General features: G+C 36.1%; 1 long non-coding RNA gene across 1 annotated transcript; it reads right to left on the bottom strand.

Moving 5' to 3' along the window:
* Positions 1–5270: 5270 nt before the first annotated feature.
* On the bottom strand, positions 5271–14717 carry LOC138109065 (uncharacterized). Its single transcript, XR_011150245.1, has 4 exons — positions 14623–14717; positions 13962–14077; positions 10223–10344; positions 5271–5371 (listed from the first exon to the last, which is right to left on the bottom strand). It is a non-coding gene; the product is annotated as an uncharacterized lncRNA (long non-coding RNA).
* Positions 14718–15928: the final 1211 nt, after the last annotated feature.

Genomic DNA, 15928 nt, shown 5'->3' with positions numbered 1-15928 from the left:
TTTGTATCCCTGGTTTAATACTTGTTTCGGAGCATTCTACTCAGCATATTTTCTTCTGTGGATATACTGTGTACATGCACCCATGAATTAGGTAGATAGATTGGGAACCAATTTTGTAGGCTACTAATACTTACAGGTTTTGTTTCATAATCCTTATGAAGGGATAAAAAGAATTAATTACAAAAGAAAACTAACATTAAAGACTCCTCAGGACAAGAGAGACATGGAGCTCCTGGAGCCGGTCCAGTGAGGGCAACAGAGCTGGTTAAGGGACTGGAACATCTCACTAAGGAGGGAAGGCTGAGGGAGCTGGCCTGTCCAGGGAAGAGGTGGCTGAGAATTACCTCATCCATATCTATAAGGATCTGAAGGGAGGGTACCAAGAGGATGGAGACAGAGTCTTCCGGGTGGTGCCCAGCAATAGGACAAGAGGCAATGGGCAGAAACTGAGGCACAGGAAGTTCCACCTGAAGAGGAAGAACTTTACTGTGTGACCAACCCCAGGGCCAGCCCCAAAAGCTCACACATTGTGTGAGTGCCAAGCACTGGAACAGATTGCCCACAGAGACTGTGAAGTCTCCCGCACTGGAGATATTCATCTGGACACAATCCTGTTCCCTGTGCTCTAGGATGACCCTGCCTGAGCAGGGGGATTGGACCAGATGACCCACTGTGGTCTCTTCCAACCTCACCCACTCTGTGATTCTTTGATATAGAAAAGACAAAAAAGGTAAAAGAAAGGCAACTCTGTCTGTCTAGTTTTTCTAAAAGACAATTCTTATGAAGATTATTTGGTGTTCTAAAGATAAAAACCATATTGAAATTCAATATAGTTCTGTTAGATAAACAACTATCTCTAGTACAAACACAGAGAAAGTAGAGCAGCATTCTAGCTCCCTCTACTGGACTAGAAATGTTATACTAATAACTCTTGGAAAGCATTTTCCTTCATCAGACTCTTGGATATATCAGGCAATTTCTTTTAACAGATTATTTTCTTTTCTCTAACACGACGCCTAAAAAAACAGTTAAATGGTATTTTAACTCTGGAACACCTTATTTTTCTAAAAGAAAACCTAAAACAGAAGGAAAGCCAAGCAACAAACACAGATTTTAGGCTACTATTCAAATCTTACAGTGAAATTTTCTTATTAACTATTCTATAAATAGGTACCACAACTCACTAAATTCTTTTTGTATTATTGTCCCTGTAAAATTTATATAATTTTTGCCTCTTGCATCTTCTGGATAAGCTCTTTCAGAGAAGAAAACAAAAAAATTCAGTAGAAGGTGAAAGTCACCAGCTCTTCAGAAGCAAAACCAGAGGACTTTTACATAACTGACAAAATAAAATATATATTTCTGTACACTGAAAGACTTTAAAAAACCCAAAACTAAAACAACAAAACTCCCATTAGCTTACATTGTAAAATCATCCTCATCAGCAACCTAGACCATAGTCTTTTCTCCTTTCCCTGTCAGGAATGAAATAATCATTTTGTCATTTTTGCATGTGTATTTTTCAACACAAATCCAATCTGACTGCATCTCCCTTAATGACAGTTTCTCTAGGTGAAATCTTTATCCCTAAACCACTGAAACAACAACATTTCTTTCTGTGGTCTTCAGTTACTATTTTTCTAATTTTAAAAATTGCTGAGAGTGAATCTGCTTAGGGACAAGCAGACAATAGACATCTCAATTGCAATCATCAAGAGATGAAAAATTCAGAGGAGCCCTGCAATACTTTAGTTGGTTTTAGCTCTACACTTAAATCCAGATCCACTTTTCTGGGGGGAATTCAAGACTAAAGGATGATTAGCACAGATGGAGGGATGTCAAGTCTAAAAAAGAGTCTGGTCCTTAGAAATTGCTTGAAACTATAGAGGTTTTTGTAGTATAAGTGTAGAGGACGCTTGGAGAATTTGTTTCCATTGAGCCTCCTAACAGTTAAACAAAAATCACACACAATTGCAGCTGAACACAACAGACTTAAGCAAACACATTCTTCTCAAGTATACTGTGGTGTCTTGTCAGTTCTTTTTCCTTCTTATTTAATTTACTAATTTTCATTTCATAACTAAGGAAGAAAAGAAAACACTGGTTCAGAATAAGTACATAATTTAACAAATATTTCAGTCAGATAAAAGACTGGTATTTTAGCCAGCATGGAAACAGAGAACACATTGATGTGAACCAGAAAGATTTTTTTTAAACAAGTAAAACAGTTGAAAGTCATTATGACAAATCACAAAGTACAGCATGTGAAAGACAATGAAGATGCCCACCTATCCAATACAGACTTGAGTAGGAATATTTAAAAGCACACTATGGAACAAAATTTATATCGTTATCAAATACATATAAAAACTAACAAGAAATTTAAACGTTATTTTTGTCCATCCACTGACACACACGTACATTATTATTATTATATCTTCAAGCAGGGAAGAAAAAATAAAGTGAAAGCAAGAAGTAAATTTTGAGACCTTACTCTCTACTTCTTTACAGCTTCTCATCATGTTACACACAATCACAATATTATTTGTTTCAAAGGCAGTTTACCAATAAGAACTGACATTTTAAAGTAAATCAGTGCCCTCAATAAAAATCTTGTACCACAGTCTAGAAGATTTTGAATGTGGTGATATAATCACATCAGGAACAATTTCACTTCTTTGTTCTATGTATTTTGCTTTCCAATATGGCCTTACCATGTTCAGAGTGTCTGATAAACACGTATTGCAAAAAGGTCAAACAGAACTACATCCTGAGCAGTAAAACTGCAGAGAATTGAAAATATACAATGCCACAGGTTTACACTATTACTAGAAATTCCACAATTATGCAGATATTCATTCTGGGTGGAGGACAGGAGTGGCTGTAGAGGAAAGATGGGAAGAGAAAGAAGGAAGAGAACTGCCAGGAGAGGACATAAAAATGATACAGTATTGAAATTTCCCACCTTCACATTCTAAAATCTTCACTGCTTCTCATCATGATTTCCTGCAGATAAGATCAAATAATTTAAAAGCTTCCTGGGGCAAAAAAATGACAGAGTACCTATGTGTGTTTATATGCACACACATTCATGGAAAAAAAGGAAATAAAACTAAATTTTTCTCCAGACCTAATTACTGATAATAATTATGAATTTAAAACAGCTAAGCTCTGGTTACTTCATAAGAGCTTAATGAAAAAAAATGCACTTTCATGTCACAATCCTTAATGTCCCCTACGTGCTCAAGTGAATGAACATGACAGAAGTATGTTGCACCTTGGGTAAGTACCTTCAAATACTACTAAATCTTCAATGTTTTTCCAAATAGAAACTAGTTAAATAAGACCCAATAAGATCTTCTATCATGTGGCTGATTTCCTCTCTGTGCACATTTATATCCATTTCTTTTACACAGAATATAAAGCTGCTTTCTGAACTGATAGTGTGCACATATGCTGCATATAATTAAAAGCTTATGAACTCAAATTAGCAGCATGTCTAATTTTTAGGAACACTATAACAATGGACAATAATTTTACTAAACTTTTGACAGCAACTGAGCAACTCTGCCACACTTTTGTAAGCATTGAAAGTAAAATCTCTTTCCACCTCCAATCTCATAACTCCTACAAATGCATTTGATACGAACTGCATTGCTTTTTAAACAGCACATGCCTTTCAATTATCTAAAAAAAATTGAGTCTCCTATTCTCTTTTACATTTTTCCATCAAAATCTTTATATACGCATTTGAGGCTTGCAGGAGTATTCCCTGAATTAACTATAATTGGTAATTTATGAAGAAAGTATGTCTGTGTATATGGGTCAGTAGGGAGAAGTTTTAGACAAGGCTAGCCTGCTTTCTATGGTGGCTGTTCATGATTTATTAAATTTATGCAAGTTATTTCAGTTTGAAGACAGAAACTGTAAGTAATTTAACATGAGGCCACACTCATGATGAAGGACATAGTTTTACTAAGAAAAGAGAAAATCAGAAGAATGTTTGAAAGGTTTGTTTTTTTCTAGGTGAAGCCATTTCAATAAAAAATAATATCCACTGCAATACATTGTTAAAGAGTTTCTTGAATTTTCTTACATACAAATATGAATAATTCCAAACTGCAGCAAGCATATCTTTCTAAATTTGAAATCAATCAGAAATGGCCCAATTTTTAAAAGTTACCTATTCTTTCCGCTTGCAATTTGCTTCAAGGTGAAGTCAGACATCTGTCACAAAAAGCAATGTGAAAAAGGAGTTGTATCATAGCAACATCCACAAAACAACCTCCAGGAACTAATAGCACATTGTCCCTTTTGTCACCAGCACAGTCATTCCTGTAGCTCAGAAGTGATTACACATATTAATTATTCAGAAAATGTCTTGAACACATATATGCTCCGGAGTAATTATGAAGTGCAGTCTGGCAGATGTGGATGATGTCTAACAGGAAATTCTCTAAGTGTTTTGGAAATTTTCTGTCATCTGTCTTTCTAAAATTCGAGTCAAAGAGGAAGAGAAGAAGTGGCACACAGATTTATATAAATAACAAAAATTTATTAAAACAAATAACAAAAAGTGCCTTTACTCTTATTGAAATTCAGCCAATTACCAGATCACAATATTTAAAAAAACCGATATCTGTATTAATAAATATGTCCCATTTAAAAGATATCCACATGGGTTTAATTCATACATAAACATACACACTAACTTCACTAGATCTGTAGGTTCCCTAAAACAACACAACACTGGCTGCCTGTCTGGACATCATGCTCACATTGCATTGAGGCAGAAGACTGTTACCTTCCTGGCTGTCTACCAAGGTAACTACTGATATTTAGCCCAGAAAATTTGCATCTGGGCAACATTCTCAGACAGAAAGTCAATTTTCATAAGATTGTTTTTTGTTTGGGATTTTGTTTGTTTGTTTACTCTTTCGATATATGTGGGATTAAAAGGAAATAATTGAGCATGTAGCGTTAACCATAACAAAATTAATTGCATACAAACAGCATTACACATTTCTAGTTTATTTTGATTTTCCAGGTTTTCCTACCAGAATCCTAGAATTGTGCTATACTCAAAAACTCTTCCTGCCACAGAAATGTTTCTGAGTGCCACCTCCCAGCCCAGTGAGGGAAGCCAGGAAGGAAAGGGAAGGAGAGATGAAGAAGTGAAAATAAAACACAGGAAATAACTTTGAATTTATGCAGAAGTTCAGAACATTTTAATGATAATCAAAAGGAAATTATTTCAACATCGTCCTCTGCTCAAAAGAGTGATGAAATTGTCACAATCCATATTCAGCAAATATTTCCTTTCTTCTCACACTCCTTTACTCATAGTTTTGATGATGATATTCCCATGAGGCTAAAAAAAAAAAAAAAAAAAAAAAAAGAAGCAAAAAAAAAAAAATCTGTTTCATAAGAGTGATATTTGCGCATGAAAGACTTGCTCCCTGTTAGACATGGTTAAGAAAACATTATTAGGAAAAATACTTCTGGTGGCATCTAAAGCCTAACATCTACAGACAGATCTGTCCTGCTCTATAAAAGTTATCCAGATCTAAGAATATTGCTGTCCCGACCTCACAACATACTTAGTTCCCAGACACAATTAATTGCTACATTGTAAAGTAAAAAATGGCTGATAGAAAGACAGAACTGGATGCAAACCCAAGAGGGGGAGTGATTTATCTCTCTTAGATAATCATTACAGCTACAAAAAAACGGGAGTGCCCAAAGGGCTACGCTGCATGGTGTGCCTGGGCAGAACCACATCAGTAAAGAAACTTCTTTAGCTACAAAAATGGGAGCACAAACATTTGGAAGGGGTGGGGGGAGCAAACAGGTAAAGACAGTTTACAGGTGAAGACAGTTTGAGTGCAGTCAAAGGTGCAGAGGGATGAGCTCTATTGTGCAACTGGTTTGCTGTGCTGAAAAGCCTGGAGGATTTCTGAGCAAAGTAACTGGGAGATCCTGAGAAACAGAACCCCCACGCTTTTTCAGTAATAAAAGCTAAATTCAAGTCAAAGACAGAAGTTTCATTCCACAGTCTGTTCATTTTATATTAATGTTAAGTTTGTCTGTAGAGGACAAGCGGAAGTAAATGTTTTGGTGGACTATTGACGTTTTCATAATTCCCCAACTAATACTAGAGCTGACTTCAGTACTCTACTGTCTTGGGGTGACTTTATGATGTTGTATCCCCTATCGCTGCTCTATGCCCAGAAATTAACTTTGTGCCTTTCTGTGCCTTTAAACTGAGCCTGAGAGGGAGGGGAGGAAAAAAACCAAGCGAACTTTTCAAAGCAGTTGTTCAAGGACACACACAAACTCCTCTACTTGTGCAGCAGCAAGGGCGGAGGAAGCACCCTTCTTGCTCTTCAGCCAGTTTTCAGCTCCTTTTCTCTGGAGGGAGACAGAGAGCTGAACTTTGTTTTCCTGGGACTTCAGGGTTTTTTCCCCTTCTTCTCTTCTGGACTGTTTCAACATCAGAACACATCAGGAGAATTTTCCATCAAGGCCCCAGAGGTGGGCCCACCACAACCCAGCTCCAAGGAGGAGGAGAGAGACCACACCTACGGAAGGACTCTGAAATCTTCCCAGGTTTCTCTCCAGGGTGAGAGGTTTTATTATTTAGCATTATTATCCTTTTCCTGTGTGTTTGTTAAATAAATAGTTTTTATCTCTTTCACTTTCCTCCAAGGAAAATTTTTTTTCCCCAAACCTGGTGGGGGTGGGTTGGTTGTAACCTGCCTTCTATCAGAGGATATTTTTCCTTCAAATTTGTCCAAACCGGCACATCTACATAAATATTACACCTGCACTTAAAGGAATGGTGTATTTTTCAAACATTTTTTCATATGTTGGTGATCAGACACTAGATGTCTCAAGCTCATTGAAATTAATTTGGAATCCCCAATCAGGAAGAAAATCCAGGAATATGGGACATTTTGATAGAGCTGGATTCATAAAACTCTTCGGTCTGCAGACATATTATTAGTCTGTTGCCATAGTATTTACATTTCTAAAAGAAAACTCCCCATTAGACAGCTGGAGACACTTCGTCATCTTTTATATGATTTTTTGTTTGTTTCACTGGTTTGAAAAATGAACATGTCCTGAAAGTGTAAGAACATTACAGATACCTCTAGATTACCCTGACACACAGGAGCCAGAAAGTCAAAACCTATGGTGTCTAAAACTAAGACATTCAAGTTCTATTTTGCATCTCATATTCACAATGACTTGCCAAGGCCGTACAGAAAGCATATAGGGCTGGGAATGGCACTTAACCTGCCTTTGGTTTAAACCAAAAGAAAGCAGTACTCTTACCCACACAATATCCACAATATCTTACCTACACAATTTACAAAACACACCTGGACAGGACATAGGATGTGAAAAACATGGGAAAGATCTGAAAGATCCATAGATTTATAGTACAAGTCTGTAGGAGGTGATTATGCATCACAGTTGGCCTGTCACCATTAACTCAGGAAATTACTAATTCACTAATTGCCAGAAAGAGCAAGGATGTCCTAGAAGTAGGATCATTCCAAAATGCCATTTTTCTTCACAGTTTCCTTAAGCATCTGCTCCTTGTCACTGTCCCACACAAACATGACTAAAAAGATTATTTGTGCTGTGTGGTTATGAGCTTCACAGTAAAGAGAAGGATAATGACCACACAGTGACAAGGGAAATCAAAATCATACAAACCTTAAAATCATGACCATAATACTATTTAAATGTATCACAATCTACATGAAAGTCTGCAAGTGTCAGCACTCTATAAAGTTAAAAGCAACTTCCTTTCTTCAGTAGAAGTGGTTCTGTCTGGCAATGGTCTGCTCAGTTATTGCTCATCTTAGCAGCAATAACACAGGAGCCAGTACAAGAAGAAATAAGCATCCTCATTCCAGTATGCAAGGCTGCCAGAGCCAACATGTGCACTACTGTTCCTATGAGCCCCTTGAAATCTGGGCTCCCTGCAGCGGAAGTGTGAGAAGCACAGCTAGTGACTCATTGAGAAGTTTGATACCAGTGTACTTCTTCAGCCGTTGAACAGAGCCACCAAACATTTGTCACTGTCACAGACGGTGTTTTATGGAAGAGGAAGAAAGCAAAGGGATAGACTATGAAGGTTGGATGTGAACTTTGCAGCTGAATACAGGCAGAAGAAACTAGTTGCACAAAGCAGAAGAGAAGATAAAGCCTTGGCTGCACAGCAGAGATTAGAAGAGGGTAATAAGGTAAGAAAATTTAAAAGGCAGTCTTCACTGGTTCCCAGTTCATTATTTACTTGAAATTCCAGATTAAATCATTGCTAAAACTGCTCACAACCTCAAAAACATTAGCTTTCCCTTTCATAGTTTTGTGCCAGTTTGGACAAATTTGGAAATATATCCTCTGATAGAAGGCAGGTTGCAACCAGATCTCCCCCACCAGGTTTGGGAAAAAATGAATTTTCCTCAAAGGTAAGTGAAAGAGGTAAAAACTATTTATTTAACAAACACACAGGAAAAGGGTAATAGTGCTAAATAAAACCTCTCACTGTGGAGAGAAACCTGGGAAAATTTCAGAGTCCTTCCATAGTCTCTCTCTCTCCCCCTCCTTGGAGCTGGGACAGGGTGGTGGGCTCCCCTGCAGGACCAAGGCCTCGGTGGAAATTCCTCCCGATATATTCTGATGTTGAAACCGTCCAGCAGAGAAGAAGGGAAAAATCAGAGTCCCAGGAAAACAAAGTTCAACTCTCCAGAGAAAAAGGAGCTGAAAAACTGGCTGAAAGCTGGCTGGAAAGCAAGCAAGCAGGGTGCTTCCTCCCGCTCCTCTTGCCGCCCCAGAACCCCAGAGGAGTCTGGATCTCTCTGTCCTTGAAACAAGACAACAAACTGCAGACTGCTTTGAAAGTTCCCTCGGTTTTCTCTCCCCCCTCTCAGGCTCAGTTTAAAGGCAAAGAAAGGCACAAAATTAATTTCTGGGCATAGAGCAGTGATAGGGGATACACATCATAAAGTCACCCCAAGACAACTGTTTTCAGTTATAGTGAATTTAAATTAAACACATTTTCCATATATGTTTGTTTGTTTTTTTTTTTCCAAAGATAATCAGGACTATTCAGGACTATTTGATCTGTGAAAATACTTTGGGGTTTATTTTTCATCCCCAAACAGAAAAAGAATAAAGATGTTTCCTTAAAAAATACAATGACTTTGAGAAAAATAATGAATTGTCTATCACAGCTTGTTTCTCCTGTCAGTGACACTGAGGCATTAAGCTTTTCTGTTAAAAGAGGACAAAGTTATTAGGATTAAAACATTTTCTAATAACATTTTTTTGCCTGCTTCTGCCTTCAAAACATCTTACAGTTTTAATAAAGCAAACTTTTATTTGAAATTTGTTTTTCTCTTTATTAAACTAATCCTGTATATTCAACATAAAATGTCATTTTAATGAGCAGATATGTTATTGAGACCTCTAAAAAAAAAGTAAAAAAGACCTATTTGTCCTGAGAAAATATTAACCTATCTCTTAAGATAGTTGATTTTTATTCATTATGGGTAAAGCTTCCAGTAATAAGTGCTTTAAGGTTTCACTTTTATTTTTAAACTGTAATGTTATTTAGAAACAGTTCTGCAACAGAGAGCCACTTTGCTTTGCAAAGTAAAAGTCCTCCTGGAGAGAAAGAAGTTGAATTTTTTAAATATTAATGTCAGTATTAATATGTATTTCTACGTGGTTCAGAAAAGAAATTTGAACATCACCCTTGTTACTATGGCACTCCACTGAGGAAAGTTATACAGGAAAAGACACCCAGTGGGAGACAAATACGATCCTTTTCCATTGCAAAAATTGCTCTAAAAATTTGCAAATGTCTGAGCACAAACATCAACTTATGGCAAGCATTTTTTCTGCTTGAAAGTCCCATTAAAAGACATGAATAAAACATTGACCTTCAAAAAGGTAAAACTACCTGTTCAGTTAAGCACTGCCATGAAATGCTAGTTGTATAACTAAGACTACTTCATACTTGTCTAGAGGATGGGAGGAATATCTGGCATGCTGGAAGCAATGGAACAGAGGCACATGAAGGGCTTATTTCTTTGACAGAAACATTTACCAGTGCAGAACGGAGATGTTAGCCCCAACATAAGGGAAACTTCCAAACAAAGCCTGAGTCAATCCATTCAATTTCATTATTCCTACCTGCACTTACCAGATCAGTGTTAGTTCCCTTAGGTCTCTTCCCTTTCCATCTCCCAGCACAGCCGTGTGGTGCTAAGCCACTGATGTCCAGTGACGAACTGAGCGTCTGATCGGCACAGGTCCTCAAAGTAACTAGTAAAATACTGAGCTTTTGGGCAAAGGCACTCTAAAATTCTACATTTATTGCATATTTAACTTTCATATTTGTTCACAGAAAGTAGCACTAATAAGCAAAAAACAGTGTTGCTATTAAAACCACACACAGACGTTTGCTTTCCTCAATTAATAGTAGCATTCTCATTGTACATTTGTGCATGACAACTAAAACTGTTCTTTGCTCACCGTGTCTAGTAGGCCTCAGATTATTAACATCATCCTTGCAAAAACATGATCCAATTGCAAAATTACAAGAACTGTTTTTCAGTAAATACTGCTTAAATAATACTAACATTAAAAAGTTTTTGTTTAAGTGGGAAGAAAAGAAAAAAAGCAACACACAAAAACCAGCTAGGTTTAGTCTTAACATTGGAACTGAATAACAAATACTTGATGCCCGCCTTGTCTGACTTCACTACTCTTCCTAGGATGTATATTTGGCCAAAGATTATTTTATCCAGATATGTTTTTTGGCAAAACGTCATTCTATTTTAACCTCACAGAACAGAGAAATTAGATTCTATGTTTGAGTAAATAAAAAGTGATTAATCAGCAACAAGATGAGTGCAGACCATATTCTGATGTGCTCAGTGAAATGAAGCAATATCTGCTTCCACTACTCCTTAAGTTGGCCTGATGTGATCAATGCAACTGAATCTGGGTTCTGCTGCTATAACTTGATGCATAATTTCTGCAAGATGAAACCCTATTTTATTCTTCTTTTATTCTTCTATTTTATACTTTGAGTACATAAAAAATATTCTACAGCATTAATAGTTATAAAAAAATAACATTACTTGCCCATCTATTTTTGTCTGTATAATATTTCTAATAAAACATGTTTTTGCCATGATTTTATCTTACTCTGGAATGTTTACTGATGTCTGGTTTGCATCAGAAGCTGAAAATACCTAGATGATATTTCTATCTCTTTAGCACAAACACTACTCTTAAAACACTACATCTCATGTTTGAAAATAAGAAAAAATATTAACAACAGTAATAGCATACTTATACAGTAAAGACAGTATTTGCAACACCCACTACCACTATAATTTCAAAAAGTGTAAGAGTTAGAGTTAGAAAAAGAGGTCATCTTCCAGAAAACACACACAAAACAAGTTTGTTTAACAGCAACTCCAGTGCTTCGGGAACATAGACCTAGTCTTCATCCAAAAAAAGAGAAAAAAAAGGCAAATTAGAAAGATAAGAACAATTAGACAGATAGCAATACGTAGGAATACTTCCAGTATGACTTAGTAGTAGTATTGGGTTCTCTTTGTTCCAACAGTAACAGGCAGAACAGACTAAACAACAAATACGGGTGTTTCACAAATTTTCAGCAAAAACAAAACCTGGTTAAGTCCTTGATTTAGTACAGCTCAAATTTGCAATCCACCTACTTGAAATCAGTTCCCATGCTAGAAGCTTGTATTATATGCACTACCAAGCTTTTCCTAACTTTTTAAATGGAAAATCCTGAAGGTAAGGAACATGAATGAATAAATACTCCTCAAAATTTGTGGATGAAGGTATAACAGGAGACCAGAAAGAGCCAGATGGCCTAAGAGGGGCAAAAAAAAGCTAAAGTGTCTGATTTCTGGTGTTAAGAAGAGATGGAGCCTGCAGATAGCCACAAAATACAGAAGAGAATCCTCCTCAGAGATGGTAAACAAAAGATTGCACTCCAATCATGGACCATTGGCCAGCAAAAAGAAGTTAAGGTCAAAGAGTTACTAAGTTTCTAATATTTGGGAAGAAAAATATTTTCTAGCACTAATTGAAGGAGTTATAAGATCTAGGAAACGAAAACATATATTAGTAATCAGTTTGAATGCTGCATGTGCATTTTTGAATGTAGTTTTACGTTTTTTCTATTTTCTTCTTTAAAAGAACACAGAAATATTAATAAGAAAACAGTACTAGACCATTTGAATCAATGAAGAGGAAAGAATAAAGAAAAATATCCCCAAACAAATCATAGATGGGGATAAAGAGTTTAAAAATGCATGCTAACAATCTAATCAAAATGTGCAGCACTCTTTGAGAGATTTTTTTCAATTTTTAATTTATTTATCCATTTTTAAGATGCTGAGAGAATCCTGTCCCACAATGGGAGTCTGGTTCAAATGAATTATTTTCACACGTTAGGAAGATATGCCAAGTTGTCTATCTTGATAGGTTTTGATACCTACTGAATCAAGCAAGCTCCCTACTAAATTGAAAGATTTTCAAATGCTCCTGTAAATAGATGTACTTCAATGCTCTCAACAGTAAGAGAATATTTTCTTTTTTTTCTTCATCTTCTTTCTGCAGAAATTACACATTTCTGCAGAAAAGACAGCTTTGCTGTAATCATGGAAGATGTTTTTAGGTAGTGATTATCTGACCTTCTTGTCACATAAGAAATGAAGCAACACTGTTCTTTCCCTTTGCAGAGAAATGTGACAATCATCATAAAGCCATTACCAGGAATGCTAATAAGAATTTAGTCAAATGCACTAAAATTCTAAATTTGATATATAAATAAATAAACCCCAGAATTTCGCTCTTTTTTTACAGCTCTGGCACTGATTTATACAATTACAATAGCACCAATTTATGAAAACATTCCTAAATAAAAGTCTTACAAGTAGATGAGTCAATAACATACTCCTGAGTTCACGAACTCATTTTAATTTACTTTAATTAAAATATACTTACTTGCAAGCATAAATGAGGTATTAGCAGACTGATTCCACTAACAGCTCCAGAAGAAAATTATCTTTAATTATTTATTTTTACTTATGTGGATCATGAAAGTATAAAGAAAAGAAGTTTATCTTACTGATGGAACACAGCAGGTATCCATTTAAAGAAGAAGACATAAGGCATGAAGATGGATTTTGAGTAGAAGCCTGCAAAAGACCTGTTCTGGTATCAGAGTTTCTGGGGTTCAGACCAAGAGACAAGCACATGTGGGTCGCAGAAAGAACACTACTCACCACAGATATTCAGCCAGTACATTTACAGACTTTTCCTAAGCATAATATTCACAACTATCATCATCATAAATTCAGCTAGCTACAAATACAAATGCTGTCTTTTAAGGCTCTGCTCATTAATACAATTAATTTTTGTCTGAAAGGTCTTTAATTGCTTCACTGCTGCCAGTGGTTACAAGAGTCTTTTTGACTGGTCTTTGGTCTTTCACAAGTAATGTCATCTTGCATTTCAGAATCCTCACATAAATCTTATGACTACTGAAGACAGTAATATTTCCAAACACTGTCCTTTTACAGGGATTTCAAGTCAAGTTTTCTTGGTCCTTCTTAGTTTACATGATCTAGACAGTTGAATCTACAGCTATTCCCTCCTATAAATATATAAGCAAGGTTTGCCTTTCCTTTCATTCCTTTATGAAGTATTCAAAGATAAATATACAAATCTTTTCTGTGAGAGAACAAGAAATTCATTATGCAACATTCTATTACTCCAAATTTTCAAATGTTTTTCTTCATGTAGACAGTTTACAGTTTGTTACCTGAAAACATATTGAACACTTAGACCAGAACATTCTGCTTACCTATGTGATACTTTTGAATTTCACATACCTTTTTACATTTTCTTTTTCTTTGGTAAAGCTTGGATGTCTCAGAATACCTAAAACTCATCAATGTTGTGGCCAGTTCTCTTAAAGACATACTTCAGATGATGAATCATCTCTATTCTATAATCACACAAAACCATCATTAGCTAGGTGTAACATAAGCATATTTACTTTGATCAAAAATAATTAATAATTCTAAATTTTGTGGTGATTCCTCCAGCCGATGTCTTATGGATCCTTCCATTCTGATAGGTATCTGTATATTTCTAGGAATGTCTGTATTTAAGATTAAATAATGTCCATGGTCAGTCACCACGTTCAGATCAACCAAGAAGATTGTGAAATCCTGGTATTGATTTGGGGCATGTCTGAAAGGGAACACCCTGCAACACCTTTCTGCCTTCATAACTTTAATAGCTGCAGTAAACACAGAGGTGGTTATATAGAACAGCACACAAAATACTTAGACTGCCTTTGGCTGTGTATTGGAAATTAAATATTTCCCCAGAAATCACAAGAGTTACAAGGGTTATAGTGGCCATGAATGCAGTCTTTTACCTAACTATGCCCAACTCACAGAAGTGATTTGGATGTTTGTAGTTACCCCAAGCAAATATCCTGACCACTGAACTTTTAGAAAAGGGAATGGAAGAGATCATCATTACCTTCTCCAAACTCTTCTTTTAAAGGACATTAAGGACATTCAAACCTTCTAGGGAATTAGGCCTGAACAAGTACTGTACTAAACATTTCCAAGATGAGAAAAAATACCCTCCTCTTTCCCTTTGGTTTTTCAGCCTAAGTTAAAAGATGGTTTCTCCACACCTGATTTGCCAGTCATCATCTGTTTTTAGTTTAGGCTGATTTCAATGGAATTTCCACACAGCAGCCAAAAACAAGCCTTCTTATTCCATCTTACTGCTCTTAGAGAATTCAGTCTAAACTGATGAAACGATGGAGCATCAAGAGCAGAGTGTGGCAAAGGGGCAGGACACAGCAGAGAAGCACACAAAATGAAGAATACAGAGCATGTTTCAATACCCACACATTTTAATCCCCAGAGACAAAGGAAGAAATAAAATTAAAACAGAGACAAAAAAAAAGAAAAAATGCATAAAGATTATTAAAACACCTCAAACAAACAGGAGAGTAGAAAGTTAAAATGGGGTGCTGTGAGGAAAGTTGAACATTAGTGGAAGAAGCATGGTTTATGCAATGTCAAGCAAGGTCTCCTATGTTCTTAAAATCAGGCTTTGTCCTTCTCATGTCATGAATCTTGTTGTGGGATGATATAAACTGGTATGTTAGAGGACCACTTATTGTCTCTCATAGCCATGCTTTTAGTTGTTTTTACCTCAACCCAGGTCAGAAAGCAGATGTAGAAAATTCAGCTTAAACTTCATTCATAAAAAAGGAGCCAGAAACTTAAGTTTTTGTTTTCATTTGAACCTTACCCAAAATAATTCTATTGTTTTCTGAGGCATATTGAATTCTGTCTCTGTTAAATAGTTATGCTAATGAAACTCTTCAGTCCTCCAGCTGCAAATTAATTAAGGTTAGAATACATATGTTTTGTGCATTTCAGAAATAAATAAAAGAGGCAAGCATCAAAATAAGGGGGAAAATGAACTGATGGAAGCAGTGTTTACTTTTTAATACAGACAAAGATGAATTTTGGGGATTTTTACTCTTCAGCAGTACGCACTGCAAAATGTTATACTGTATATAGACATATACGGACTCCAATAAATAAGGCAGAACATCAGACCCTTAATTTACATACTTCATTGGTGGCAAAGATGATAGTAAACTGTTTTATCACTGAGAGCAGCCTGCACTACATATGGTTGGGGCATGCTTTCATGCACTTATGCTTTTTCATATTCAGACACTATATATCTGTCCTTTGAAGCAGACTATCCAATTCATCATCCAACTTCCCATTCACAGTTTTAAAGATACCTCAGGCAA

This window comes from Aphelocoma coerulescens, chromosome 4 (genome assembly GCF_041296385.1).
Source record: "Aphelocoma coerulescens isolate FSJ_1873_10779 chromosome 4, UR_Acoe_1.0, whole genome shotgun sequence".
NCBI lineage: Eukaryota > Metazoa > Chordata > Aves > Passeriformes > Corvidae > Aphelocoma > Aphelocoma coerulescens.
This window is presented reverse-complemented; position numbering and strand designations above follow the sequence as displayed.